The sequence below is a fragment of the Rhamphochromis sp. 'chilingali' genome, assembly GCF_963969265.1.
Source record: "Rhamphochromis sp. 'chilingali' genome assembly, chromosome: 8".
NCBI classification, from domain to species: domain Eukaryota; kingdom Metazoa; phylum Chordata; class Actinopteri; order Cichliformes; family Cichlidae; genus Rhamphochromis; species Rhamphochromis sp. 'chilingali'.
The window spans coordinates 21,032,882-21,058,409 of NC_137935.1; the positions used below are offsets into that span (position 1 = coordinate 21,032,882).

Sequence of the window (25,528 nt, forward strand, 5' to 3'; positions counted from 1 at the left end):
GAGACAACTCCCTGGATTACTTTAAATTTTTGTTACTGTGAAAGGTTATAAAACCTTAGATACATGCACAAATTTAGACTGCAGCTGTTTATTTGTTTTTACCCCTTATGGACTATTTCTAAATAACTCAGAATTGGCTCTAGCTGCATAAAAGAGGACTGGCAGAGGGTAGCAAGGGAAAACTTGTCGTCACTGTCACAAAGAATTTATGTAAAGGGAACTATTGAGCTTCTCTCTTTAATTCTATAAGGTCTTTTCCTCACGATGTAAAGTGTCTTGTGAGTTGGTAACACATACAGGAAACTTCAACATTTTCTTCACCATGCATTTGCTTCTGATCCCAATTATTGTCCATTCATGAGGCCTCAAACATTGATGCATTTCTTCAATGTTGCATCTGTTCAAAGCCAATTACTTTGTTACAGTGTGAGCTTAAAATTAATTTTGGCCTAATTTATGCCAGGTCATATTAATAATATAATATTATGCATAATGATAGATCATCCTCCTTGCAGTTCATTATTTAGTTATTTCACAAACATGAAATAATTACACTCTTTCTTATTTCATTTTATCTTAATCTTTAATCTTGATTTTATTTGAATATCACTTTTGAACTTCAGATGTATACATCTTAAGGCCACACTTTCTCTTAATGTACAAATGTATGACACCTGAAAAGGATTAAATTGAATAGGCAGGCATTTTTATTTGGCTTGGGTTTTGGAAAATATTCACAGATTTAATGATTAAGTCAGAAAATTCACTTCTCTAACAATTGTGCATGTTGTTTATGTGCGGGAGCTCTTTTTCTTTTAAATATAATGCTCTCACTGTAAACCCTAAATTTAGTGAGCTGCTGCCTAATAGTGGTAACCATTAAATCACAAATAAACATTATTTTTCATGTCAGTCCACCCGTCTATCGTCCTTCTAATCAACTTGCTCTTTGAGGCACAGAAGCTCAGAAAATAGCCCATTAAAAGCAGAATAAAAGAGATAAACAAAATGAGGTTCAGAGGATAGCAGCAGAGATGGACAAAAACTTTAAGCAATGGGCACATGCAAAGAGAAACAAAGACACAGGCTGGTGGTGACATGCAATATGCTGCTGTAAGGTAGAAATCTAATGTGGAATATATAAATAAACTATGGATCATATCACCGTGAGTGTTAAGCCTGCTATTGGATTCTCTGCTCACCATTGACATTATTGCTGAACTGAATTACATCCAACATAACTTGGCAAAGGCCGTGGAAAGTGCAATACTCCTAAAAATTATGTTGATTCAGAATAAAAGTACCAAAATAAAAAGTAAAGCAAAGCTTCTTTTATCAGTTGCATTCCTCGTCTCCCTATCCATTGAAGATGGATGAAGATGATGTAGCGCTATGTTGTATAAAGTTCAAAAACGAAAATTAAACTTAAGGAACAAAAAAAAAAATACAGCACTGTCAAAGTGACCTAAAATAACCTAAAAGTCTCCAAAATATGACATAAGCCATAAAATATCACTGCAAGAAAGAGACCAATGTTAGCCTTTCCACACCTACTTCTCATCCCACACCGGATGCACTCTATCACCTCCATCTTGAACTGCAGCTGGTTTGGAGACTGGCAGTGAGCAGGAGGGTCAGTCCAAGCAGAACCTGCAGCTAGTGGAGAACTGCTTCATGTGCCACTGTGCAGAGCTCAGCAAAGCCGCAGAGCAGGGAAGGATTACTATTGCCAGCTGTAGCCCAAGATGGTGGAGTTGGAACTCTCATCACAAAATACTTAGCAATGAAAATACTTGCAGAGGATAAACTTATAAATGGTTTTTCACAATTACTATAAGAAATTACTCGCATATGCCTTTAGAAAACTACAAATTTGTGCAATCACATCACAATTTAAGTGCTTCATAATAAACACATTTGTGTCCTTGAAGTGTATATTTAAAGGGCCCTTCTAACAACTGTCTAAATTCACTGCCTGTCATCTCTTGTCAGACACCAAAACTTCACACACAGCTCTGGTCTGTAGTGAATCCAACCTGAGCTGATTTCCTTATACTTTATGCGATGCAACGATGCATGCATACATACATGGCATAAAAACATCTTCAGACTGCCATACATAAAGAAATGCTTTTCACCTCCTCCAGTCTATAAATTCATTCTCAATAATGCCTTCTGTGTGAGCATATTCATCTGCTTAGGCTGTGTCTCAGACTTGGGCTGCAATACATTTTAAAGTAATTCAAACGTTTTCTTTTTTTTAATTCTCAGCTGTGCCTCTGGGAACTTTGGAAAGAGCACAATAGGTAGCAGCCACCAGGAAAAAGCTCTTATACAGTTACTTCAGACTTTTTAATTTACCTGTATAAACTCTAAAAACGTAAATTTGATACAGAAAATGGAATACATGTTATACAATTATTTGACCCAAAGCAAACTGAAGATAACTAAAACATTAAGCAGTTCTGGACACTCTTAGTGGCTCTTCAGTTATTTTTTTTTTTAAATTGTTATTTAATTTCGAGTAGAACTTCTTAAATATTATAACTTTTGGAGGAAAAAAGTCAGAGAGGTATGTATTAACCACTATATGTGTGCTACTCAAATGCAAAGCACAGCATCTTGATGCAAAGTATATATTATTATGATGGCAAGTCGTGCCCCTCCAAGGGACAAAGCTCTCATTTTTAAAACAAACATGCCTAAAAAAAAAATCTGCTCTGTGTATATAAAGGCTTTTCTTCACTAATGACTTTCAAAATATTTTTTTCTTAAAAAGAGAAACACTAGAACAGAAACAAGATAACATTATCCTCAACTCATAATGTAAAAATAGCTTGAGGGTTAAGAGATTGCCTCTGTTGAATAACATATAAGTTAGGGTGCATTAACAAAATCATTGTCTTTATATGAGGCTGTGTGAGTCTAATCAAACATATTAAGTGGCCTCTGCCCTTAAGCCATTTTTTGCTTGCAAAGCAGAGATTATTTAGTAAACATTGGAGAATTTTGTTTTAGGAAATGGCAGTCTTTTGAGAAGCTTTGCCCAGCACATAGCAGCCTGAGAGCTGTCCTACAAGTGCTTATGCATGAATACCCGTAATTTTGCAGATAAATGCCCATTATGTGCGCTTATCACAACCCTGAATGTAAGTGTCTGTGAATGCGCTTGGCAAAATAAGGGATCCGCATGTCATGGTGGAAAGCATTCAGTGAATAATTAAAAGTTGAAAGGGTCATGGAGAAGGGTATGCCAGTGGAAGAAATAGAGAAAACAGAGATAGAGGCAGGAAGCTACAGAAAGGAGAAACTGGAGAACATTCGACAAAAGATAAGATTTTTTTTAAAAAGAAGAAAGTAGATAGCATTCGGGAGATACATCTCGTTAATGTGAGGTACAAGGGATTGTCATGATTTAATCATATTCATATTTGATCACTGAGCATTACTGAAAAGGTTCCATCAATTGATTCATAGTAAACCATTTTGCTTAATTTCCTAGATGCTATTGTCATTCATTCATTTTCTCACCATTGCATTAACCTTTGACATGTCAGTGTCTTTAAAGTATTAAAAAAAAGAAATAAAGAAATAAATACAGAGGACTGAAACAGAAGGGGGGTGAAACAAACACACTAAGATAAAAATAAAGATAAAAAAGAGAGGAGGTCAGGAAAATAACAGTGAAAAACAAACCAGAGACGTTGAATGAAACAGTGAAAGACCAAATTCGCCCATTAGATTGCACAATAATGAGGTGTGGGGGAAGTCAAGTGTTCAGGAATGGACAACAGTATATATGATGTGTCTTAGTGGCCATAGCTCACTGCAGCAGTGTGTGTCTATGTGTGTGTGTGTGTGTGTATGTATTTGCGTGTGTAAGTGGAAGCTTTTTTATTAGTGTGGGTTGATTAGGTCATATTGCAAGTTTAGATCAGCCAGCCTCCTTATTATCACTGCACAGACACATACACACATGTGCTGGTGTGGGATGGGCAAACAGATAAATGATTAGCACTGACCACAGCACAGTGAAGGGAAGAGATGAGCAGATGTCGGAGACAGAGAGAGAAAAAAACAGAGGGGAGTGAGACAGAGGTGTGGGAGGAAGGAAAAATTACAGCCGTGACATTGAAGAAGGGAGGAAAGAAAATCTATATAAATGTAAAAATGGCAGTGCAGAAATTGAGGCACAGGGAACAGGCTGAATAAAACATATTAAAATTAACTTTAAGTTTAGGCAGTAATTATAGGATCTCTTCAGATAGATTAGTGTGAAATGCACAAATGAGGAGGTAATAGATAGAGAATGGAGCAAAAATGGAAGGCAGGCAATTTGAGAACAATGTGATCAAGTGAGGAAAATAGAGTTAGAAAGGGGAAAAGTTACAGAAGGGGAAACAGATGGAAGGAGATGTCATCAAGTACTGACAAGGATCAAAGTGTAGGCCATGGACATTTTCAAGGGAACAGAAATCTCAGAAACCTAAAACTTGCATTTATTGCAACTGAGAAGTTCTGTATCTGTGCTATCCTGGAAAAATCTGACAATCGCACTGAGATATGTTTAGTAATAGACAAGCTGGAGTACTGGTGATACTCCGTGTCAAAATTTGGACAGTGTTCAGAAATTTGTGGCCGAATTCTCACAGAGTGATTTTTCCTGTGATGTGTGTATGTAAATGAAGTGATTGGAATATAAAATTTAATTATGCAGAATACCCTGGCAACATTTTAACTACCATTTACAGCCACAGCTACAGATGATAATATTGGCCAGTTGGTTATTTGTTCAGTGTGGTCCAAGTTGAAATAGCAACCATGAAATATTATACAGACAGTGGTCCAGATACCCAGGCGATGAATTATAGCTATGGCTATCGACTGACCTACTTTGTGGAGCAAACACACATAGACACACGCACAAAGTTTTCCCTTATTTGGATGTTTAACTTGACATGCTAGTACTATGTCCTTTTTTCTGTTTTGCTGCAAAACATTTTCTTCCATTTATGCTGTTAATGATACAACTCAACAAGTGTTTATTTCACAATCTGACAACTCTAAAGACTTCATGACCAAGGTTTTGTTAGACCTATTTCACACAATACACTAAACCTGAAACATTGCCTTTATCTTAATGTCTGTCAGGGCCTAAAGCTTTTTTTTTTAAGTTATAGGACTAGAATAGAGAGAGAATAGAAAGCGCCTTGAGGCGACTATTGTTGTGATTTGGTGCTATATAAATAAAATTGAACTGAATTGAATTGAATAAAGTGAGAATGTAGAGAGAGCAATAATAGATGCTAGAGTTGCAATGCTATCTAGGTCTAGTTAGCTCTAAAACCCAATTTGGAAGACCCTTCCCCCCTAAAGTTTCATCTACACGATCGCGTTTCCCAGCAGTGGGATGAACATAGACCACACAAAGTCATGACAATTTTCCAGCTTCAGGCAAATAACTGGCAGAAAACAGTTGCTGGTGATGTGGAGGTGGCGTGTCTTGAGATAAATGTTTCCCAACTTGGTAGTTGCAAAAGACTGAAGCAACTACCAATGAGACCACAGTATATTATTGATTAGCATACAGTTCAAGAGGCAGAAAATTAGTTGGTCACCCAGCTAATGATGGAGAAACTTCTAATGTGGTTAACATATGTAACACATGTACAAGTGTCTAGTTGAACTCAAACCATGCTATTTTTTTCCAGACCCAACCAAATTCTTTTCTTTAGCAAGGAATCCTAAAATCCGCAATTTTTTCCAAATTACATGACGTATTAGTAATTTGTTATTAGTCAATAATCCATTACTTTACTTTTTAACCTCTTGAAAGTAACTACCTCATTTCAACACAAGACTCCATTAAGGATAACATTTCCAAAACCTAAAACCAAAATCTTTCAAACAGCAAAGTAGCTCAGAGCAGTCAGATAGCACTTCACTGTGTAGCTGTTTGTTTAGTTTTTTTCTGTGTTGTGTACTAAATATTGTGTATTTGTTATTCTAATATATTTTATTTATTTAATAAGTATTCTTGAAGTATACATTGCAACATGTCTTAGGCTCTAAATGTTGTGCTGTATCATATAATTGTGTGGTGCATGGCTGACCTAACAAATAATCAATAAAATCAAAAACATAATAATAAAAAAATAACTGAAAAAAAATGGATGGCAAACACACAAGCATTTCCTCTATCTCGTATATATAATGCCACAAGCCTGTTTATCCGTGCTTGATATTTCAGATGCAGAGTGATGCTCAGTCTGGAGGGGTTTTGCTCCTAGCCTTTTATTAACACAGTTGGAGTTTCTTCGAGAGATTTGATGCATTTGATGGAAGTGGAATAATTATTCAGTTTAACATTCTTGCCCTTGTCTACAACTAAGACAAGTAAATAGTTTCGTGTGGACGAAACAGCTGCGTTGTCAAAAATACTCGTTTAGGTGTGAATGTAGCATAATAGAGTTAGTATTTTATTATATTACTACCTGTAATTTATTGCAGATTACTTGTATTTGCTTAATTGTTTACTAAATGTTTGAGGTGTGAAATAAACCGCAATGGAGCAAAATAAGGGTGTGTATGATTGGAGGATGTGTTTGTGCATGCATGTGCGCGTGCACGCGTGGGATTGGGGGGGGGGGGGGGGGGGGGACATTTTTCTTGTAAAACAAAGGGGGGCCTAGCAAAACAAGTTTGGGAACCACTGTACTAAGGTATGTTGGACTAAGGTTTCCTAGTCAAAACTGGCTGAAGGAAAAGAAATTACTTGCATATATTTACAACTGCTATTCCCTTTAGAGACAAAATGTTAACATGTGCTGTAATATAAATAAAAAAAATGACCACTATACATTTAAAAAGGAAATAAAAATACAGAAAAAAACAATGCAAAGCTAATTCCAAGAATGAGAATCTGTACATGTTTTATGCAATATGTCTCACCTTCCGCACCATTCTTGTTTTGGAATGCAGCTGCCCCTCTGTTGGTCTTCCTTGGTCTCTTGTGTTCTGGGGGCCTCTGGATGTCTGGAGTTTTGATCTCCTCCACACCTGCTTCACGCCCTGGAGGACGGGGCTGTGGCCCCCCCACACCCTCTAGCAGATTATTACATGAAGGAACCTTTTAAAAAAAACAAAAAACAAGCGCGTCCATGCTCACAGGTGTACACACGGGTGATCACACCCACAAACTACACCCTTTTTGGCTCCTACCTCAAAGCACACTGTGTTCTGTTGATCTTATGTGCTGCACAATAATGTTTAACATTTAGTATTTACTGTCATATTCCCATATATCATTGTGATGTTGTTTATTCTATTACTCTTGTTCTCTTCTGCTTGCTTTCTTTTTTCTTTCTCAGCAGGTGATCCAGGTGATTGATATATGCATTTTTTTTTCTCTGCCCGTTCTGTTGGTTTTTGTCTTTTGCCCTTCTCCCCCGTCCCTCTTCTCAGCTGTTTCTCTTTCCCTCTTTCTTTCTCCCCTTCTTTCCCCCAGTCAAGTCTGTCCCGTATTCAGTAAGTGAAAATAAAATAAACAATAAAAAAAAAAAAAAAAAAAAAGGAATGCAGTTTACCTGAATTGATAACAACGTTAGGAGACAGCTTTGGGTAAAAAGTGTAATAGAGGAAGGGTAGTCGGATATTTGGGAAAGACAGTAGCATGAGACATGATACTGAAAGAAAGAAAAGGAGTTATAGAGAGGTATAGTATGAAGGAGGCAAGTTATGTAGGAGGCTGAAAGAAAGCAATGGACGGGTCAGTGTTAACTGCTGTAGTCTGGCTTTCTCACTGAGACCTATCACAACCTATCAACTCACTCTGATGGAACATACACATACACACACATGGGGCAAACCTGGTGATGTGGACAAGCCAAATGGAGAGAAATAGTGGTTCTGTAAGTGGCTTGGAGATAAAGAAAGGGAGTGTGAATAAATTGTTTCAGATCAGGGGGCCAGGATCATACACTGGTGCAAGATCATACTCGTGACTAGGTGTATATAGGTGTACTTCAAAATGTGGACTTTTTATTTTTGGTAACTTGCACTTGCATTTGTGTTGTGGACTTGCAAGCACTTATGTATGATGCAATAAAATACAAATGGCTCTATGCACTGAGGCAAAAGGTTCAGCTGTGATTTTGTATTGCATTTCCATAAAGTTGGACAAAAAAGAAGAGTCAAGGCTGATGTAGTAGATTCTGATTCATCATCACCCACCCAGGTGAAACCCATGCAATGGCCATGAACTGAACCAAAGAATTTCATTTAATATGAATTTATCACTTCTTAAGACCTATTGACAACAATTTTCAATCCACCTCTTGTATTATTTGGCATACCTCAGCCTTTTCTGCCTGTTTGCCTTCCTTACGAATGTCTTCTTGACATCCATGTTTCCACTGACCATTTCTGATGAGGTTTTGATGAACAGTAAATAGATGAACTGAAAGTTCAAGTGCTTCTCAGGTCCTGTGCCAGGTTTTGGCTGGACCTTTTTTCCTATTTCTCAAGAAGATGACTTTCAGATACTGTTTATGTACTGTAGAGAATTTTTAGGCTTGCTACTTCTTCTTTTGTTCTCCTCAAATCTTTTAAGGACGTACTGCACAGGATGCTGAGATATGCTTTTGGCTAATAGCTCTTTGGGAATCACTTTGTATTTCATGTTTAACTGTGGCATCTTTGTCTTTGGCATTGGCATGTACAAGGAAAAACTTCAGAAAGCCTGGGGAACTATTGCTCATTATCACTTTAGAAATCACCAGAAAGTCTGGCTTCTTGGAAGCAAAATAGAAAGAAATGAGTGGCGGCACACTGCTCTGGAGTCAACAGTGCACCAGTGCATTTAATTCAGGTATGATCTAGCAACAAGATGTGTCGAAAGTGCGGACTTGAAACTATATACCAGTTTTTAATCCTTATTGACAGTTTGATGGATGGTCAGTAGTTCTAGTCCTCAACCATGAAAATAGATTAAAGCCACAAAATAACCATGCTTCTGTTATCTATGCCTTGGACACATTTTACTGTAAAAAACACAGAAGTGTTTCAGATAGTATGATATGCTAATTATTTTGTTTTTAAATAGTTCATTAAAAAGCAAAAATGTGTAGAATTTAGTGTTATGTTTTAGATTGTCTCAAAATATATTTGGGATTCATTGTTTTAAGTTTGATATTGGAACGCACCATTTGCTAGCAGTGGTTGGTGCTGCTCTCCCAAAGTGGATTAGCATTAGGGTTAGCATTAGCACATATGACGACTTAGACCTCAGAGGGTTAAAGAATACTTATTTTCTTATATTGAGGAATAGTGGAAATTGATGCATCAAACAACATTGATGCCTAATCTGGTGCTTTTACTCCATTTAAACAACATCACACAAAGAAAATGGAATTAAAAATGCAACATCTTTAAAGAACAGTTTGGAGATGCTGTAACAGCAAAGCCAAAGTGACATTATCATGCTCATACTCATACACTGAGAATTACACAAATGTTTTCCAAAATGTAGAAGGTTTATTGTATGTTTTGCACTGTAAGGCAGACACAAATTTGAACAGACATGTGCATTATGTCTGTTCAAATTTGTCAACTTATCGCTTACTATTTTGTAAGATAAATGTTTGGAGATGTATCTTTGTGGTTATATTATAGGCTGCTGTGTTTAGATAGATCCATCCCTTCCTCCCTTCTAATCTCTAATCCCCTGCACAGCTGGGGCACAGTGTGCTTGTCTGTCTGTGTGTGTGTGTGTGTGTGTGTGTGTGTGTGTGTGTGTGTGTGTGTGTGCGAGTGTGCGTGTGTGTGTGTCTGAAAGAGTGAGGACGTCTTGTTTGATGATATGTTTTTATGCATATATAGGCCATCATTAGCAGTTTATACAAGACAATAGAAAATGGTTCTGACACCGCCAGAGAAATGTATTTCTAATACTGCCACTATGTTTGGTCTATTACAAAGAGATAAGGAACCAATCAAATTTTTTTATTTTAGTGCAAATCCAGTGTTGCAGTTAAGATGTGTACAGAAACACCTGGCAATTACAAAGATTAGTTTTTTTGTTGTTTTAATTATCAGAGGCAACTTTTATACTGCATTTCAAAAATTTGAAATTTATGTTATTATTACTTTTTATTATTGTATTTAAAAACTTAAAATTTTGTACGTTAATTATTCAATATATGGTATCTGAAATATGCGTTTATTTTAGTCATTATCTCATATAAGTTTTAGCCACATGATTATAAAAAAATAAGAAATTCAGCATTTCACCTTACTAGAATATATCATTTCACCTGTCGGTCTAGTTTAGTACTTATAACCACAATGGACTGGCATTGGGGATGGTTGCTGATTTTATTTTTTTTTTCAGATGACAATCCCCAACACTCTCCAAAAGGAGCAGCAACAGATGGTCAGTGAAAGGATTGCCATTTCACAGAGTGTTGTATCAATGTGTAATAATTTACTAAGTTTACTGGAAGAGAAAAGTGTGGTAGAAAAGGTACACAAGCAATAGAGATTACGCAGCCTATTCAGGAAAGAAGCAATTTAGTTCAATTTAATTCAATTTTATTTGTGTAGTGAGAAATCTCAACAACCATCCCCTCAGGGCACTTTGTATTGTAAGGTCAAGTCCCTGCAATAACACAGAAAAATCCCCAACAATCATATGAGTCCTAAGCATCCCAGAAACGACACAGAATGTCATAAAGTCAAACATAACTTTTAAAAACACCAGTATAGGATCATAAGGTCCTGATGGTAAAAACAAATACATTTCCGCAAAATGACGTCACTTCCGGTTCCGGGCAGGTCATGGCGGGCATGCGATAGTTCGCGCTGATGGACGTAGGAAGTGTTACAAACAGCTGATCGGATCGGCAAAGCCTGTTTCTGGAATATTATGTTTTTGTTGCTGCAAATGCTTTTTATGCAGTGGAAGGAAACTGTGACCTAGGGCAAGCTGATGGCATAAGATGTAAGTACAACTCCTCTGGTTTCATATGCAAAAAAAATTATTGTGCTAGCTTACGTGGTTGCAGTGCTACCGGGATTTAAAAATAGTTGCAAAACGGAGCGTGCCCGCTTCCACCGGCTTTAAAGGGTTAATAGGAAGAAACCTCCAGCACAATCAAGCTCAGGAGGGACAGCCATCTGCCATGAATGGCTGGGATTGAGGGAAGCATGTTCCAATAAATCCAGAGTCAACACAACGACCTACCAGAGCTTCATGTTTCCATGTGCTGATGAGATTTATGGAGATTTCTTTTTTTTTTCAGTAGTATTTAGCACCTCACCACAGTGCCAAAGCTATTACCAACACCAAGAATACAGACAAGCTGAAGGCCCTACAACATAGGTTTCTACTTGCTACATTCAAAGCACTTTATAAAACATGTCTCATTCATACAAACACTTTTTTGTATATCTAAGAGTTGTCTATCTGAAATTCACTACTCGTGTTTCAGCATCGTTCACAGAGAGCCACAAACAGCACCTATACCTCACCTCCATGTCATTCTACATGGGTACAATAAAGTGAAGAATCCTCAACGTATGTTTAGTTAAAGTGAAGTTGGACATTTGTCAGAAATTTACATTTCTGTAAATATTTTTTCCCTTTAATTTTTTGGTTTATCTTATCAATAATTTGAGGTACTGGATTTAGATTTTTCATGAGCAATGAGCCATGATCAACAAAATAAAAACAAAGTATTGACATATTTAGTTTTACATATTACAATTTTACCGGCATTAATTTCCAGTGTCTTAGATGAGTTTCACCATGAGTTACACCATATTTTTCTGCTCCACCAGTCTATTTCATGACTGTCATTCGTCCCCAGTGTATGACATGCATTTTGTTGTTTTAGCTTACCACAACCTTACCTGATTTTGCAACAGAAGTTGCATGGTGTGTTAAGGACTGCATTGCAGGATAAATAAATTAGATTTTAGAATTTGGCGCTTAAACTCAAGTAATGCTGTCTGTACATGCTTACTTTAAGCTTACCTTATCAAAACTTAAATGATCTCACGCTTCAGATTATTATTTTCAATCAAATTTAGACTTGATAAACACTAAAGTAGGTGTAATGAGGGCATTTTGAATATTGACAGTGATTTCTCAAGATAAAAAGAGCGTTTGTAATTTTGTTGATTAAATGCAGTTCATGATTAGTAAACCAAGGGAGACATGGTAGCAGCTTCTCTTCATCTCTTCTGCATTCTGTTTGGTGTTTGTCATTCAGTAGAAGAACTGTCTGCAATTTTATACCTTTATCCTTCCTTTCTTGCTATTTTATCATTATCCTCCATTAGAACTGCGGTCAATAATACATTTTCTTATTTACAGCCCTACCCACCTTGACAAGTAGATTAGTACTATGTATTCCCCCTAACAATATAAAATTGAACCCAAAGACCCAGGCACTTTCTTTCCTCTGTACTGTGATAGCTAGTCTTGATAATACTTTATCCCACCAGCCAAGGCAAAGCAGTTGTGTTTTGGGGGACTGATAGCTGATCCCAGGGTTTACTTATCCCAGTTGTAATTTATTATTTAAAGATTTAAAATAACACATATTGTTCCATTAATTTCAAAATATGTTTAAATAAAACTTATAACTTAAATGCCTGTAAGCGCATTATAGACAAATGATTGGGATTGGAGGAAGAAGAGGAAGTGTTTTTGGCTCAGTTTCATCATGACCAGAGAGAGAGGTTACTCAACAGTTTTTCATTCCTCAATGGATCTCAGTAAATTAGTCCAACATCTTTACCTCTATCTCAACATAATTACCTCGGACCAGTTACTCTGATGTGCAGTCACTAAAGTGGCTTAGCAGATGAGACTGTAATGGGACAGAGAGTGAGAGTGGGAGAGAGACAGAAAAACAGATAAGAGTATGCCTGTGAATCAGTATCTGTATGGCAGCGTGTTTATGTTGTGTTGGTTGGACTGGAAAGCAGAGCAGATGGGTTTATAATGAGGAAACAGAATGATTCTGATAATGATGACCAGATAATTATACCACATCTGAAGAAGGGAGGAAAGCAGTGGGGGAGTGGAAGTGGTGGTTTAAAAACAGGCTGAAATGGATGAGAGAAAGAAGAGTGCATTTACACAATGAGGGGTTAAGAAGAGATGGATGTGTTTCATGAGAAATGTTAAAAGCGTAGAGTAAAGAAAATGAGATGAAAGCAGGACACTCCATTGATAGAAAGAACGAAATGTCTTTTATTATAGTTTCAAGGTCTGTTAGGGTCCTATTTTAAGTTGAGTAATGCTCACCTCCCCTGTACTGAATACTGAATATGTTTGAATTTTTTGGTCTTGGAAACCTTTCAAAAAGACAGATTAATTTATTAATGCATTCTGTGCAGGTCCATAATTAAGCTACTTTGGATGCATACCAGTCAGACCAGTTTCAACTACTAATACTAACACCATCCCAGCTAATTCACCCAATTCATCTGTGAGTCATAAAAAAATATTGAAATTCAATATACAAGTTATATTCAAAAGCTATATTATTAGTTGATAGGATCTGTCAAAAGGTTTGATACCCACCAGCTCACCTTCACAGAAAAAGTGGCAAAAGAAATATAACACCTATCCTTTTTATGGTTAAAGTAACACAGAGTTCAATAAAATGTAAAACTGCATATGTGTGTTTGTGTGTGTGTGTGAGAAAAAAATATATACATATATATCTGTATACATATATATCTGTATATATATATATATATATATATATATGTATGGAAAAACTGTATTGGAAGACTTCTGTCATTAGTCGTTTCCTGTCTCATTACATCTGATGAAGGAGTTATAATGATTTGCATGGAATGCGGGAGGGTTAACCATTACCTGTAATCTGAGATTTTAGCTAACTATTCCTACTGTTTCCACTCTGCTCAGTTTGCCGTGTTAGACTCTGAACTTTGAGGAAGCCAACATTCTCTTTTTGAGTAAATAAAATATACAGAGTAAATATTGAAACTTGAGCATAAGTTGTTATATCTTTTTGTGAACTTTAAAGACGTATACTGGTAGTATCAACTGGCTCAAATTTAGAGGTTGGTTAAAAATAAACAAGTGATTTTATGCAATTGGACTCTGTGATTCATTATATTATATAATTGACCAGTTTACTTTGCACCTGCCAAAATCACTTACTAAAATATCCAAACTGTATTTAATACAGGTATTCCCTTCTTTTAGTCTTCAACAGTAAACAGTAAAGCTTGAAGCTTGTACGTGAGTATTATTGTTTTAATGATTCTAATAGGTTGCTCTAGGCCATAGAATTAACAGATCCCCGAGGTCTATTATCCTGGCCAATAACATAATTTTATGCAAAATTGGCATTTTACCAAGTGCAAGGATCAATCAAGGAGAGCTGCTGTTAATGGGTGTGGCTGGTGGCTAAACTTAATTAACAGGGCTGCTCAGATGAGTTGGGTCATCAGAGGTATGGAAACCGGATGTAGGTAGTTAGAGCTATGCGTGTCTCTGTTAAAATGGCTTCCATTTCCTATTAGAATAAGAGTATTAAGATCTGACCCTTTTGATGGAGAGCTGTTCCAAACTACCTGTGTAGTAGCCATCACATATCCAGGCACAAACACATGAACACCTCAAAGATGCTCATTTTTATACGTTCTACTTTATACACACACTTTGCTTCTTCCCTGTCTCAGTCATGATCCTACACACCCAAAACCGCACGCATATATATGCACTCCAACTCACTGACAGGTCATTTTACCACCATCTAATGTATCTAGTGCAGAGTGCAGATGCTAAATATAGAGGAAAACTAAGCAGAATATCAATGGCTCTCAAGATCCTACAAAACAGCCGAGCAGTGATTCAGATAAAACAATAAGGCAGGTGCAAAGCATGAGACCGAAAAATTATTAATGGTAAGTCTGAAATAGGTTTATCTTAAAAACTGCCTTGTTTTACATGTAAAGGTGTATACGGATAATAAACAATTTCTAATAAACAAAGGGAGGAGTATATTTCCAAATCCGATGTGGAAAATGTGTCAAGCTTTTTAGAATGTAATTTAAAATGCAATGTATCCATGTTAACACTGACTTATAGTGAAACACGTGACTCATGTGGGTCTTTTACATTTCAAATAATAGATCTTGTTGTTGGTAGGCATCATCATTTATTTCCTGTACTATCTATTTCAAAGTTGGATATTTTTTTAACCTTATAATATTATACTCAGAATTATAGTAATTAATAACAGTAATTACCCTAAATCTAAGACAACTCGGGAAGGAACATATTATACAGTGCTATAGGATCAGGTTGAATTTATTCATTCAGTTAGTGTTGTGACCTTCATTTATTGTTTTCTGTTCTCCTCCATTTTCTATGTATTTGTTTCATCATTCTTTGTTTACGCTAGGCATTTGTACATGAGCACAATTGCACATGCTGTTGAGTTATGATGAGCAAAATAAACACTGCCCTTTGAAAGGTCAGAGAATCTAAATGACGGCATGAAATGAAACACAATAGATCCAGCCAACACGTTCCTGTTTATTTGAAAAGCAACCACTACATTATGGGAAAATTAAGGGATGAGTGATTATTTGACAAGATTCTGGGAAATCTGGATTCCAGAATTCCCGAGCCCTTCATTAGTTGTTGATGTCAAGAGACTGCTGTGAGTTTGCACAGTACTGCGTGCAAGGAAGTAAGAGCTACACCTCATAAAAAAAGGAGCAAATTAAACAACTGAATAGCAGAATTCTGTAATTCAATGGGCTCTATTTATAATTAAATTGATAAGATGAATTAAGTAATTCCACATTACTAATTATAAATACACGCTGGGAAATTATTACTTTAAGATAGGGGAGGTAAAAATAATCCTCAAAGACTCACCAGAGTTAACGCATTTTCTGGTAGGATTTTTTTTTTCCTTTTTTGCCTATTAAAATTGTCTACTTTCAAATGAACTACACTGTTTTTGAAAAGCTGCTCAGCTAAAGCTTGCTATAGTTTTCTCTACCTCATTTAAGCAAGTAGCACCAGATGTAAGGGCTATCATAATGCAAAGTATCCCCTTGTGTATTATTGTTTTGATTGTTTTGATAGTAGAATACAGTTTTTTTTTAAAGAAAGCAAAGAAAAACAAAACATGTTTAGCTTAAAAGGCCACATAAATAAAAGGAGGCAATCCAAAAGGTGTTTGTGTGTGTATTCCTGTTTAGACGGCTTTGTGAGGACCAGAAATTGGTATTCTACTATACTTGTGGGGACCAACAGTCACTTGTGAGGACACACAAGGTCCTCACGAATTTGAAGGCATTTTTGAGGCTCAGAATGTGGTTTTAATATCAGGGTTACAATTAGGTTATGATTAGGTTTTGGGTAAGCAGCCAGGGAAAGAATTATGTCAATTAGATGTCCTCACTAAGTGAGGTAAACAAGAATGTGTGTGTGGGGGGGGGTGTTCATGAAATTACATAATTAATACTTTAACTGTCAAACAGCCTTTGTTGTGTGTGCTTGTGTGCTGTCAGGTAAACTGCAACACTGACGTGTTAGTCATGTTGTGCATACAGAAAAAACTTCGATGCTGTCGTTGCTCTTTGACATGATGTTTCAAATCAAGAAAAAGCTTAGTATGGTATTTTAGCTTTTTGGTCTGCATTCTTCCATCTGAAGAAAGTCAGGTTGAGTGTCTACAAAATGATCAGTTGTCCCACCGTTGTGTCACATTGCTGTTCCATGTCTTAGTGATGAGACGCCTTTGGGCCTGTGATGTGAGTAATGATTTTCTAATAACCTGCAGCTTGTTAGCTCAGCTGGCTTGGGAACTGACTGCCAAAGTGTCTCCGTCCTGTTTGATGTGTGCGTCTGTGTGTTTGTGTACACTACCAAAACACAGAAGTATGCACTGTCATTTTCAATTTGATAACACTTTGATCAATGTTGGACGAATTGTTAAAAAGTGACATAATTTCTGCATCGCTGCCCACATTTTATTATGCCAAAAGTATTTTTAGTTAAAGCATTGAACATTCACATCACGCCCTGACTTCTAGGCTTGTGTTCGTCATGGATGTAATTGGTAACTTGATGTCGTGTTTTAGAAAGCTTTTGGTATAGATTAACTTTGAGATAAGTGGAAAAAAATATAGGGTAGCAATGAAAGAAGTCCTCCCTCTTATGACATGAAAGAATTTACTGTATATTTAACTTATAATGGCTGAGACACAGTGTGACTGAAGATGCTTGTTAAAGTATATAATAGGTTTACAGAGTAGTCAAAGTAAAGCTGTGGGAGGTTTTATATTTCACATACCCGCATTAGATGGTGGTAGGTTTAGACAGTTAAGCTTCCCACCATGGTTTTTCTCATTTGTACTAAAAACTGACACATGCAAAAGGTAATCAATATTTTCTATAATGGCAAATGGATTGTCTTTAACTACTGTCACAGGAAGCTTTAGAAAATATTTGAACTGCCTCCCTCTATAGCATGAAGAAAATACTGATATCCAAGTAAAATATAGTAGAGCTTCCTGAAAAGGAAACTAGTTTTCTACTTTTTAGCTCTCCAGTTCATAGAGTGTGTTAGTCTATACAGTAGTATCAATTAAATACATGCAAGTATTTAATAGATTCCCATTCATGATCCATTAAGGTTTAACCCTACTGACTTGGATCATCCACAGCTGTTTCCTGCACTGCTACTTGAGAATGACATTTGTAGTATTGATATGACATTTCTTAAAGGTGCTTTATACAACATTCAGAATCACTGGACTACAGAACAAACAGACACACTGCTGACATCTATCCCATCCTTGTACTGGATTTCTTTTTTGTCCTGCTTATTTCTAATAGACATTACTGAGCTATTGTGACATCACTATGAGCTTTTAAAAAAAAAATCATATATAGTGTATAACATTCTAAATACAGGTAAATTAAATGGAGAATAGCACCCGCTTCTCAGTTAGACACATGGTGTGAAGCAGAGAAGACACAAAAGTAGGAGACAGAGAAGCGATGATCTCTTTAAAGACAGCAGCAGAGACTCCAAACACTGAGATAAAAAAAAGGCGCAGTTGATTCACTCATGCATACATTGCAAATTTCAAATATGTTTTTGATGTTGTATCAGTGTTTAATATCTCACATATAAAGCTTGTGAAAAACTATTTGATGGATTACTATAATATGTGGAAAACATATTCATGCAAACATTTCCATGCTAAGTTTTACTCTGGATTTGGGGATGTGTTGTGATTGCTGATGTTCACAAAGGTTTGCGTGCAGCACATCCCCTTACTGGCTCCTGAATAGCCCTTTACCTCAGACACAGTTCAGTGTCAGTGTATGCGGCTACTAAATTAGCCAAAATAGAACAACAAAACTGATGCCAACAATTACCCCAGTGAAACCAACAACTGATGGCCAATCGCCATTGTGTTTGTCAATTTGCCCCACTGGCATCCTAAAGTGTAATCACGTAGTAATTGCATATTATAATTAGCAATTATTCATTCATACTTCTCAGTAACTTACTCAGCTACAATTCTATGAACTAGATGTTTCATAAAGGCTTTAAATTGTCACCAATGTCAACTTTGGGGATATCGCTATAAACATTTGAACTCTAATATTGTCTTTTTTTTTTTATTCTTTTCAACAGGTCTGTGGATCCAGCTTGCTGTTCTGTCTTGCTTTTCTGTCCATCTACCTGCCACCTCAGTTTATCTTCATGTTGAGTCTTAAAACACAGAACACCAGATAGAGGTAGGCATGGCTTTAGCTACAGCTTTAACTGGTATTTGTTGTACTGTAGAGTTTTAAAGTGTGCTAACTGAGGTTGCAAAAGCGGCTCATTTGGGAGCTGTGACACTGTTGTTTTGCTTTAATTACACCTGAAACATACATAAACAGTTATTGCCAATTAACTTTAATAAAACTTTAATGATCCTCTGGGAAATTGGGTAAGTATAGGATATTACATTAAGCTCTAATTGATATCATTAGAACACGCTCACACACACACATATACATCCATTTTTGTTAGGTTTGCTAAATAAACTTCAGCTGTTTTATGGTTTCTTTTCCTCATACTTTCAAGTTCAGCAGTAAGTGAGACATGCTGCAAGCCTTGGTTTTCTTATGCATAGTGAATGGGAAAACAAGTAAAGTAATTTGTGTGTGTGTGTGTGTGTGTGTGTGTGTGTGTGTGTGTGTGTGTGTGTGTGTGTGTGTGATAAGAGCAGTGTTTTTTTTACTCCATTTTTCTCTGCCTGTATTGCAGGCATATTAGGCACACTGCTTTAGGCAGTCAGACAGCTACGCCAAGCAGGGAGACTGCCCTTGCTGGCCCTGATACAGGATAGAAGGACTATAGATGGATGGATGAGAGATAAATAAGTTTTCATTGTAAAACATTTGCAGATGATTAGCTGCCACATGTCTGCCTTTATCTAAAATTCCATTATATTTTTACATTATATACTGTCTTTTACTAGGGTGTTTGTGCTTAACAGAAGCATAACCTCAGTGTTTATTTATTAGTTTTTGTTTTTAGTAGCAATGATTAAAAACATACTCTGAGCACAGGTCAGTAGTCATTCAGTTGCATCCATCAGATTCCTGTTTGTCAGTTGAAATTCACAAAGGACAGAGAGTTGTCTTTTAAAAGGATACTTTTGAAGTCCCTGAGAGAGATCTATGTATGTCTGGGTTTGGGTTTTTGGTTTTTTTTTTTAACATAATATTGGTATAGTTACTGTTATGTTTTCCTTTATTTGAGGATGTCTTGTTTTTTTTGTCAGAAACCAAGCCAGGAGAATTTTTTAAACTGTCTGGGATTGTTACCAAAGCACAATTACTGTGGATTTTATGGAATGGTTTTGTCCTTTGGATCACTAGGGACAAACCAGAAGTTATCAAGACGAACATGACAAGCTATACAGGAAAAGCTATAAACAAGTAATTATAGACCTATGATTATCCATTCTATATATTGTTCAAATAGACAGCATTTAAAAAAAATATAGGAACACTTAAAACACATCACATCTGCATATTTCTTGTACATTTTTTTAATGTTTCGTTTATTTTCGTTAGGAAGATAACGCTCTTGCAAGGCCATTTACCTTTTTGTATAACAAATTGCTCTACATTATTTTTTTAGTTTTGCACGGTCAGCTAATTTAGATTTTATACACTGAATAAGAAATGTTTATACCATATAAAAGAGTCAGCAATTTTGTGTGAATGCAGTAGTCCTATGATGATTAATTTTTATTGAGTCATTGTTTAACATCAAAGCCTATAGGGACAAAGTATGCAGATTCAGTTCTTTCTTTTGACTTGCTGGTTGTACGAGACATAGAGTCAGACAACTTACTTCTTATCTGCCTAATTACTTTTATGACACACTCTAATGAATGTGTCCTTAAACCATGTGATATCCATACTTTTGGCTATTTTTACCTATTACAAAACAGGTTTCGCTTTTCTCAGTGATCTTTCTTCTTACATCTCAAACACCATAATGTGCTGTTTGCACCCATCCTTTAAATTACTGGCCATAATTGACTTTTGTCTTCAGAAGCAGGCTTGACTCTGCTTGACTACGATTCCACTGAAATCAGTAGTATCTGTCAGTTTGATGGGCACGTCCATAGCCTGTTGAAAAAAGTTTGAGCTTATAAGGCTCAGAAGCCATTAGCTTCTACTTTGTGCGTGCATTGTGGATAAACATGTGTTCTTTAATTAGACACCAATGGGAGACTAGCATGCAATACAAGCTGCACCTGGCACTGCTTTTACTGCTCTGGGATCAGTTTTGAGGTGGACATTGTGGAAAACAGAGCTAGTATTGACAAGTAAACAAGCACTCATGTTAACAGATAAAGTTTCTATTACTGATTACTCCTTTAGCAAGCTAGCTAGGAAAAACTCATTGATTGAGAAGGGACACGCTTACCAGAAGTTAAACAGGTGTAATTATAAAAACATAAATAACATAAAATAAATAAATAGTAAAGGATGACTTGGTGGTAGCCCTACTGTACGACAGACTGGTGACATATACAAGATGTGTAATAGGCTCAAGTCCCTGCTGTATGTGTGTGACACTTTAAATAAGAGCATGTTCTTTACTCTCAAAATTGCCATGAAAAAGTACATTCACTTTATATTCTCCAAATTCTCCTACATGAATTGTTTCCTAATGCAAAAGTAATTAAACAGATACTATGGAACACCCCATACATTTAAAATATGATGTAAGGCAAGAGGCTATACCTGAATTAATGCAATTTTATAAATGCAAGCCCTTATTCGGATAATTAGACCACCAAAATGGGACTTGAGGAAAAAAAGAGGCAAATTTACACATAGTTTAAAAGTATAATTATTTTATTGCACAAACCAGGTTTATTTGCTCTTTATCAGCAAATATGTTGGGATAAATGATCCTGTATCTGAGTTTATTCAGCTGTATCATGACACAGCCTCATTTGGGTTTTTTTGTCTAGAAGTGTGTTAGTCTGTGTGCTAAACTGTGATCTTTACTTGGTGGAGAGGCATGTCTTGCACTTTGTCTTTATCCATACTTGTAGGTATATACAACATGCCAGCAGATATCAGAGCAAAACTTAATAGATTTCCCACCCAGAGACCTTAGATAAATAGAGAATCTAAACATTCTATTGAAGCTGAGAACCATGACAGCCATGTAATTCCCTAAGCTGCCTGTGAAAGCCATAATATTCATATTTCTTCATAGCAATAAAACCATATTACCATATGAAGGCCATAGGATAATATTATTATCAGCCAGCTCTCTGAGTGCCTCTCTCTAGTGGCAAGGATCAGTTCAAAGCACAGCCCAAGGCATGTGTGCATGTGTGTAATAGAAATCATGTGTGTGTGTTTGTATATATGTGTGTGTTTGTCTCTGTGACTCAGGGTGTATGTGATCAGTTCCCTGAAGCGACAGCTGCACACCGAGCTCCTGAATGGAGAAAGCTTCTCTGTAATGACTACCAAGTGGCAAGCATGTCTCTCCCCTTTCTTTCTACGAACCATTTCCTGATATTTTGCGTTTACCTTTACCTCTCTCATCAGTGATTGCATGCTGATCAGCTTCCTTTCTCAATGTGCCTGATGTCCTCTTTTCTTTTACTCTTTCTGTCTTCTACTCTTTCAGTCTTCTCATTTGTGCTTTACTTTTACCTTTTACTTTTCTCCTGTAATAATATTACTCTCCAATCACCATAATCCTTAAATTAGAACTGCTTGGTACTGCTATCTGCAAATTGAGACACATCTTTCGCCACCAAACTTGTATAATACCTTGAAAAAGCAGACGAAAGAGGATGAGGAAATGAGGATAAGAACAAGGACAGGTAGGAGCAGATGGAAGAAAGCATGAGAGGAATCACGGAATGAAAAAAAGAGTGAAAGAAAACAGATATATGGTAGATGATGGATAAAACCGTATATCAGTCCTTTTTTACTCAAAGGCCATGATATCAGAAACCTGCATTTTCATCCATAGGGAAATAGGTAGATGATTGTCTTCGTCACAGTTTCATGACTTTAGCTAAATCTTGATGCTTAAATCTTGCAGTTAGCTCTTTCCAAGTTGATAATTAATTTAGCAATGAGCATTTTCTAAAGAAACAAAAGATAATGTAGTTTAATAATGTCCTTTGCAGACAATGAACTCCCAGTGTGTCCATGTTGTAATCTGGGATCTTCCTTTCAGCATTGTGGTATCCAATCCAGTATACTATTCATTATAGTAATAATATATGGTAATCCATTTATATTTTTAGCTTGGGCTCCTGATTGTGAATGAATTCTTGTGGTTGATAGCGCACATATTTATATATTTGTTCTGGTTATAAATGAAACACTATGGAGGCGTGGCTTCTGTGACCATTATTTTTGGTTTAATGATGCTGGTGATTAGTACAAAATCCAGTAACTCTAAATTTTGGTTATTTCACTTTTCATAGGTCCCCAGTTTTGCTCCTTTTAATATGGCTATCCCTGTTCTAATGCCAAATTGCTTATACATCTTTGTATTCCCTTGATGGCAGAAGTCATGTTAATGTTGTTTCTGTCTTTTGCTATTGCATGATTAGCTTTTGGGGATGGAATTAGGGAGTAAGGGTAGAAATGATCCTACTCAGAAGTAGATGAGAGAGAAAGTTTGAAATGATACAATTTCACATTTTTAGTTTGTCAAAGCTACTGCGTCTCATTATTACAAGCTCCACTCCACCAGAAAATCCAAAGTAAGAATAAAAAGTTAATGACATATGCAGCCACATTGTCTAGTGTTTGAGTTTACACAGTGGACACTGTTTCTTAGCATAATGGTAAGTAAAAGTATAATAAGTTAAATGTGAATTAGAAATTTTTAATGCAATTAAATTACAAGTTAAAGTTGAGAATTATTAAGTAAGTAATTGAAGAATAGAGTAACAAAATGCTATTGGTGTTAAGTAGGTATAAAACTGAGAAACTATAGTGTGTGTGTGTGTGTGTGTGTGTGTGTGTGTGTGTGGTTAGTATTACAATAAACCAGATGCCATGGTAGTATTACAGCACAACAAGCACTAATGCACTGTCCGGGCAGCCACAATCATCTCATTACATATTGTACTAACATGAGAGAACCAAATGTTACAAAGGAGAGTCCAAGAACCATGCAAAGAAAAAAAGAGAGAAAAAAAAACAGAACAGAAAAACAAACAAACAAACAGAGGATGACTATCACATGATGAGAAAAAGAGATTAAAAAGTGAAATGTTAAGAGAAAGAAATAGAAACAGGACTCATGTAACCAAAATGCCATTAGCAAGTGTCTGTTACTTTCCCCAGCTCAGATTTGTGAAATCTATCTCTGTGTGTGTGTGTGTGTGTGTGTGTGTGTGTGTGTGTGTGTGTGTGTGTGTGTGTGTGTGTGTGTGTGTGTGTGTGTGTGAAAATAGAGGTTGGCCAGGACGACTTTGTTTATCATCTCCTATATAGGTGATGACTTTAACCACTCACATTCAGTCATGTTGCATTAGTCACACAGACCTAAAACGTGTACACCCAGACCAGCTCAAGAGTGGTTGCCAGACGTTGCTGGCTGATGTTGGGCGAAATCAGTTTACATGAAAGATGCTCAGTTGTCTGCAAACACTCAACATTTACTTAATACTGTCCAAACTATAGTGACAGTTGAAAAAAGTGAGAAAACCACCTTTAAATTAGAAGTTGTGCATTTAACTCCAACCAACCCATTTCAAAAAGCAACATCTTTATACCAGGGTCTGCCAGAAACTTCCCCAATCCCTCACCACCTCCTGGCAATCACCAGAGGGCCTCAGACCACTCTCTAGGCTTGTGTGACCGAGGCCTAATGGGTTAGAAAGAAGTCAATCCCATTCCTCTTGAGACTATAATAAAAAAAAGAACATATGTAGTTATGTTGGATAGATGGAGGGATGGATGCATTTAGTTTAGGCAGAAAAAAACCCTGCCTAACTAACTTCCTATCTAACTTGTTTGATTATGAAGTTTCTTTACATTTCACAGACAAACAGTTAGATAAAAGAAATGCATCTAAAGTATCTAATTGAGAAATAACACCTGACAATGGAGCTTTTCAATGAAACTACATTCCCTACACTTGATATAACCTTGAGCTTTAGTGACACAGAAAAAGGAGGTGATCAGAAATGCCTCAGTCTTGCCACAACATAACACAGCAACCTGTGATGGTTTTCAGAAAGATCATTTTTAATGTGCTGTATGGCTGTATTTGAAGCTTGGAGTCATGTGGTACATTTAACTTGCACAGTGCAGCAGGCATTGTGTATGTATGTATATATGTATCATCATAGTCACTGTTCCCAGGGGGGCATTTGCTTTCAACATATCCGGTACTTTGACAGATTTGAATTACCTGTCAGAGGACAGGTGTCTTACCTTTGAAGAGACAGTTCATCTCAGCCAACTGAAATTCCTTCAGTTCTGTAAATTACTACATATTTCTTAAAGCTTATTAAACTGAAGTTAAGACCCTCTTACTGAACTCATTTGATCATTAGCATCAGAAATATAATGTCTGCACATGTAATGATCACTTACTAATGGAAAATGTGAATGCTTTCATGATTATCACTTTGAAAAGAAAGTACTCTACTGGACACAGCCCTCAAAACTGTACTGTTACTAGAAGGCCTAGGATGTTCAGGATGACAGTACAGTAGGACTCAAATAAATGCACAATGATCTCTCTGTGCTCCCTGGGAGACTCATGTGTCCTTCAAAGACCAGAAATTAATCATTAAAGACTCATTCACTCAGTAACTATAAGTTCAATAAAATATTATGATTGAAGTCTGCAGACTGCAATATGAATCCAAGCTGTGCCAAGACTATATGAAACTTGAAAATGTGGTTGCACTTCCTGGTTGAACAATGCATGTG

The 25,528-nt window shown here is 36.4% G+C and overlaps 1 protein-coding gene across 3 annotated transcripts in view; it reads left to right on the forward strand.

Moving 5' to 3' along the window:
* LOC308401286 (leucine-rich repeat and fibronectin type III domain-containing protein 1-like protein) overlaps positions 1 to 25,528 on the forward strand; it is a 204,100-nt gene that overhangs the window by 67,265 nt on the left and 111,307 nt on the right. For all 3 annotated transcript variants that reach the window (XM_080889440.1, XM_080889442.1, XM_080889441.1), the window contains exon 2: positions 18,717 to 18,820. The gene's annotated coding sequence lies outside the window, so the exon portion shown is untranslated. The remainder of the gene's footprint in view (positions 1 to 18,716; positions 18,821 to 25,528) is intronic.